This window comes from Vespula pensylvanica, chromosome 11, assembly GCF_014466175.1.
Source record: "Vespula pensylvanica isolate Volc-1 chromosome 11, ASM1446617v1, whole genome shotgun sequence".
In the NCBI taxonomy this organism is placed as follows: domain Eukaryota; kingdom Metazoa; phylum Arthropoda; class Insecta; order Hymenoptera; family Vespidae; genus Vespula; species Vespula pensylvanica.
Genome location: NC_057695.1, coordinates 4,392,709 through 4,399,427, shown reverse-complemented (window position 1 = coordinate 4,399,427; position 6,719 = coordinate 4,392,709). Strand labels below are relative to the sequence as shown.

General features: G+C 33.4%; 1 protein-coding gene across 1 annotated transcript in view; it reads right to left on the bottom strand.

Annotated features, from left to right (window-relative positions):
- LOC122633046 (mucin-17-like) overlaps positions 1-6,719 on the bottom strand; it is a 44,798-nt gene that overhangs the window by 34,457 nt on the left and 3,622 nt on the right. The gene's annotated exons all lie outside the window — the stretch shown is intronic.

The window sequence follows — 6,719 nt, the reverse complement described above, 5'->3', positions numbered from 1 at the left end:
AAAAAAAAGAAAATGAAAAGATAAAAGATTATATAAAAGAATAATAATAATAATATATTCCTTATATTATACCGAAGGCACAGCTTTTGCGAACACACCATCACTACCACCACTATCACCATCAAACCATCGCCATCACCATTACCATCATCATCACCATCACTACCACCACCAGCTGAAATCCGATAGCACCATCTGTCGTACTACACACTCTACGCACCGGTTCTCGAAAGTTTCTCTTCAACAGGAGAGAGAAAGAGAGAAAGAGAGAGAGAGAGAGAGAGAGAGAGAGAGAGAGAAAGAGAGAGAGAAGGAGAGGGAGAGACTTTCGATCCTTCTCTGGATTTAGTTGCAGGTGCGCCAGAAGAAGTTACAACCGCTCGTAAACGTTCCCCACGTGCAAATCCTTTTCGTCGAGTGAATTTCAAAGAGAACGCATAGCTTTCCTACGGTTTATCTCTTTCTCTCTTTCTCTCTCTCTCTGTCTCTGTATGTATGTCTGTCTGTCTGTCTGTCTATCTGTCTTTCTCATTTGCATTCGCAATCGATTTTTCGAGCGACATTTTCTCTCTCTCTCTCTCTCTTTCTCTCCTTCTGTCTCTCTCATTTGCATTCACAATCGATTTTTTTCGAACGACACTTCTTTCTTCCTCTTTTCATATTTTTACATAATATCTCGATACGACTTCTGCATTAATCAAGATCGTAAAATCGAGGTAAGACAGCAGGTGAGATCACGTAATCGACTCTCATTGAAATCACGCTTTGAAAAGAATTATGCGAATCGATTATTTTGTTGGATAATTTTGGATACACCGATTTTTCGCACGATTTATATCGCGCAGGTGTTACGAATTAAATACACGATTAAATACACAGATACAAGCGTATCAAATCGTATGTGTATGTATATACGAATACATACATTCATGATATAATCATATTTAAAAAGCAAAAAATACCCTTGTAGATAAAAAATCTGAAAAATAAATCAACTTGAAACGTCTCGAAGAAGAGTAATTGATTTTTCAAAGTCGTCTGGAAATTTTTTATCCACTCTATGTATAATGTGTTACTTCTTACATTTAGAAACAAATGCAGACGATAGAAACAATATTAGAAATATTTTCTTTTTTTTATGCGGGCAAAATATTTTGACGGGCTTAGAAGACAGATTTAATAATTTAATATCGAAATTAAGTTTAAGAAAATCTCGATTAAGAAGATCTCTTATAAAATGAAATATTATATCTGTTATACGAGAATGAAATAACAAAAAGAAAAAAGAAGAAGAAAAAAAAAAATAGAAAATATAGAAAACTTGTACGTTCAACAAACTTCATTGTTAATTATCAACATATGTACCACTTATACTTCGGATCGCAGTGAATCCGTTAAAACCGACGGATGGTTAGTTAACGGTACAGATATTTGCTTAGAAGATTACTTTAGAATATTTGCTTATTTCTCTCTCACCGGTTGATTATAAAGAAGAAGAAGAAGAAGAAGAAGAAGAAGAAGAAGAAGAAGATTCATTGTTTGAGAAAGATAAACGAGAAAATAGATGTTTCGTTTTTGATTTTGGCGCGTTTTTTAAAACACGTGTCTCTCCTTTTCTTTTTCTTTTTCTTTCACACACGTTTAACTAGTCGACAATGTTAGAACTACTCGATGAGTAATGCGTTCCTAGACCGACATTCTCTTTCCAAAGAGAAACATACAAAGAGAATATTCTCTCTTTGTAGTAGAGTGAGTGAAATATCGATTCGAACTACTGCTACACACAGTGACTTTGTAAAGTGAACGATTATTCTCGATTTTCTATTCTTTTTTCCTCCATCTACTCTCTCCATTTCTATCCATTCTACTATTTCCCCTCTTCCGTTACTCATGGAATAGTTATGAGATAATTCATATAACGAAACGAGCGTTCAAGTATATATTTATTTTTGGATCGAATTTAAAAGCTAATTCGACAATTGATATAAATATCTTCTTCTATTTTGTTTTTTTTTCTTCGTATAACATACAATATAAATTTTCTTCTTTCAACAATTAATTAACTACAATTTTTTCCAATTTGAAATTTTTCCGCATGATATCGAGCTATCGTCGTACATGTCAGTGTTTACTATTAAATATATATCGAAGTTAAATTAAAAAAAGGAAAAGAAAAAAAAATTATTTGATTAAGAACGATCTTTGATGTGCGTCTGTTTTTTTAAATTTACGATTAAAAAAAAAATGTTTTTATGAGTTGAATCATTAAGAAAATGTAATAAAAATTAAATTATCAATCATGCTGAGTTTTCGGATTAAAATTCTCTGTTTTTACAATCGGAGAATTTAATCGTATTTCTGAGAGGAAGACATTAGTCATTGCGCACATATATATACATACATGTATATATACGTTAACATTGCTGCCGACACGTTTCTTGATCACGTTTTTATTCGACACGTCATTAACATAGCATATATGATGTAAATACACGTAGTCCTACAATAATCCAACAATAATGCTTTATTGATAAATCTAAGACGATTCAACGAAAGAATTTATCTTCGTACACAATGCAATTTCTTATGTCATTCATTTTTAGTTAAATGTGTTGTACTTATTTCTCAGTGACAAAAAATTTTGTTAAACAACATAATAATAATAATAATAACAATAATCAGCAAAGACTTTTCTTTTTTTTTTATATAACATTAGTAATAAAAGATTTAATCCTATAAAATTCAAATTTCGTATTAAAAAAAAATAACACTATACTACAGGTACATATAAATAAGTATAACTTTTTCTTTTTTGAATACATGAAACGTCAATTAATTTTATAACTAAGAAAAAAAAAAAAAAAAAGAAAAAGAGAGTATTAAAAACATGGTATTATAGCCGATTAAAATTATTTTTACATTTTGATTGCAATAAATTTGTTGAAATAGACGATAGATTGAATAACATTGGATCTATGAGAAATAGAAAGAAATATGAGAAATCTTTGAAATATATTAAACCGTAAAGACGAGAACTACCTCTCTATGTATCGTGTAACTCCGTTATACTCGGTAATTGTCAGCGACGTTTCCTCGTTAGTATCAGCCGGTACTTGCATTATCGTTATGCATATGCATGCACACGCGTACTAATGCAGGGATGTATTACTGGTTCTCACGACACAAGAAAGACGAAGAAAGAAAAAGAAGAACTCTCTTTGCGTGACTCTGACACCAGTCTCAACACTGTTATAAAGCTTTTAATAGACGTTCGACAACGACGACGTCGACGTCGACGTCGACGTTGACGTCGTCGTCGTCGACGACGACGATGATGATGATGATGATGATGACGATGACGAAGAGGACGTGCCGGTGAACTCTGAATGTACTTATTAATCCATTCAGGATCTACAAAAAGAAATCTTTCTCTAGTCTCTTTTAGCTTCGTTCATAGACAGTCAACAGTTCTTTCTCAATGACGACTATAAAATGTTTAGGTAAGTGATTAGTCAGCTGGGAAGTGGAATTATTATCGACTCTATTTGCCGAGATTCTATATGCCGCTTATGTGAATGGGATTATTTTCTTTATTATCTGGTTTCTTTTCTTCTCCTCTCCGTCTTTTTTTACCTTAATAAGAACATCAGATCAACTTTGATCGTGTCATTGATAAATATAAATACGATTCTCTTTTTCCTTTTTATTATTCTCTCTTTTTTAATTACTTCCGCAATAATTAAGTCTTGATTATCAATCCAGTTTGATGTACCGTTTTTATAAATGATTATGAATTCATAAAAGTATTATAATTTCGATCTGATCGATAACTATAAACAATTATTACTATTGTATATATATATATATATATATAAATCTTTTTTCTTTTTCTAAATTATTTTCGTAATAATTAAAATAATTATTAATTAGGTTATTCGCATCTGGATTACATAATTTTTTAAAATATACTTCAAGATCGCCAGCTTCGTATAAATTTAATAAGATTTGAGCGACGCACATGCTTCTTTATGAAACGATTAATGACTATTTCTCTTCTTCCCACGAGCTTAAAACGACTTTCTTTTTTAACTTGGACATCTAAACGAGCTTCCTCGTGCTTATGCCTACGGAAGGAGTTATTTTTTATCGCTCAACACATTGCTGCGAAAAAGAAGAAGAAAAAGAAGAACGAGAAGATGAAGAAGATGAAGAAGAAGAAGAAGAAAAAGAAGAAGGGACTGGGCTTGAACACACCATATGCGTGCTCCAAGAGGAACACGATGGAATAACATAAACATTTGTCGAAACCCTTCCTGATGCTTAATATAGAAACACCGGAGGTAGTAGGTGGACGTGATACAACGCATACACATACACAGATGCATACACAGACACAGAGATGCAGAATTAATTTATATACAATATAGATATATGTTTTTTAATCAGTGTAAATATTTCCAGCAAAATTTTAAAATAATAATAATAATAATAATAATAATAACAATAATAAAAGAAAATAGAAAAGAAAAAGAAAATAAGCGAAAAAGTAAAAAGATTAAGTCAAATAAAATTTTCAAACTCTTGTATTTTTATCATAGAAAGAAAGTACGAAATAAAAGAATAAAAATAAAATCACAAAGACAAATAATAATTGATAAAGTTATCACGAAACGACAATCAAAAGTTATTCTTATTCGGGCTGCTATTTATTCGAACAATATCTTTCAATAAAATATTGATCAACGAAATAAATAGAATTCTTCTTCGATACATCCTATCTTCAATTCATCGTAAGACAATTATTTTAAAGTCAACATATATGTACTCATTACCACATCAAGTTAAAAAAACAAAGTAATCCGTCGTCCATTTTTATATATTCTTTATCTCCCGAAATACATAGGTTGAAACTAAAAATAGCATAATGAGATAATATTGTATACATCATATGCTATCTCAGTGTACTATTTTTAGTTTTCAAATTATATATTTGGGAAGATAAAAAGTATTCTATAAAAATGAACGAACGATTACTTTGTTTGAGTTTTGTCATTAAGTCACATAGATATATTACTCATTACGAATCGCGATATATATATATATATATTTTTTTCTTTCTGTTTAAACAAAGGAGCAGTTAGAAATTTTGAAATATCAGAAAAATGAGGGGTTAACGGAATAGAAACACCCCAACCCTGAGTGCGTTCGATGGCCTGTATACGAACGACGCGTGTCCCGCATGCGCGAGCAGATGCGGATTGAAGCGCACGTGCGCTCGCGCTTCGACGAAGTCGAGAGAGGAAAATCGTCGTACGGGAAACGAAGCAGAGAAAGAGAGAGAGAAAGAGAAAAAGAGAGAGTGAGCGGGGGATGAACAAAACGTATAACGTACAACGTATGGAACGCTATAAGGGATTATTCCTGGCTACGTAGTGGCGCATGCACCCTTCGGCTCGTGTAAACACGAAGCTTGCCGTTGAAAGAGGAAAAGAAGATGAGGAGAGAAGAGGAAAGGAAAGGAAAGGAATGGAATGAAATGGAGAGAAGAGGAGAAGGGAAAAGAGAGAAGAAGTTTGAATTAAAGACTCGTGTAAACGAAGAACGAAAAAAGGAAAGCTTCTTTTCCACGATGATGAGTACAAAGTACGAATAAGATAAAAAGAGGAGGAATAAGAAAAAAATGAGAGTGAAAAATAATATAAGGGAGAAATAATAAAGAGAAAGAACGATAGAGAGAAATAATGTATTTATATGACAGAGAGAAAGAGAAAGGGAGGAGAGAGAGAGAGAGAGAGAGAGATTGTTGAATGATAAAAAAATTTTTTAATGTTAACCCTTTGAACTTATGACGAAACTTTTGATTGCATTATTAATTTCGTTGAATACAATATATCACTAAATTAGGACAACGAACGGAACAATATTAAAACTATGGTAACATTTATCGATCTTTCATTTTTATTATTATACGTATTTTTTCCTTTTTTCCTCATATAGTTCATAGATTTCTAAGTTCAAAAATGGATACGGATGGACGACGACGTCTCTTCTTACGGTACTTTTTTTTTCTTTCTTTCTTTCTTTCTTTCTTTCTTTTCTCTCTCTCTCTCTCTTTCCTTCTTTCGTGATATAAAACTCTATAGCTTTTGAAGATCGTCAAGTTAAAAAAATGATTTCGAGACAAATGATGGTTAGATCTGCGAAATCGCGGAGAATGGATCTAAGGCATGGGTTATGACGTCAAAGGAGGAGCAGTAGTATCTCGTGCGTCTTCGTCGAAAGAAAGGAAGGTTCAAAGCGTTGGTAAACGTCGAGAGAAAGGCAGATGTGGGTAAGTTAACGACCCGTTATCGCGCGAGCGCCGAGGCTGCGTCGCTGAAACTGGTTGCTTGCGATCGCGGCCATACGAGAGAAAGAGAGAGAAAGAGAGAGAGAGAAAGAGAGAGGAGAGGAAAAGAGAAAGAAAAAGAGAGAGCAAAAGAAAAGAAAAGAAAAGAAGAGAGGAGAGGAGAGGAAAAGAGAGGAGAAAAGATGAGAGAGAAGAGAGGAGGAGAGGGAGGAGAAAGGGCACCGCGCACTTTAAGCGAGACGAAGAGGGCTGAGGGGAGACGAATCGCGAATCGTTGAGAGGAGAGGCCGATCGACCGAGCGCGAGACACTCGGCACTCCTGTCTCTCTCTCTCTCTCTCTCTCTCTCTCTCTCTCTCTCTCTCTCTCTC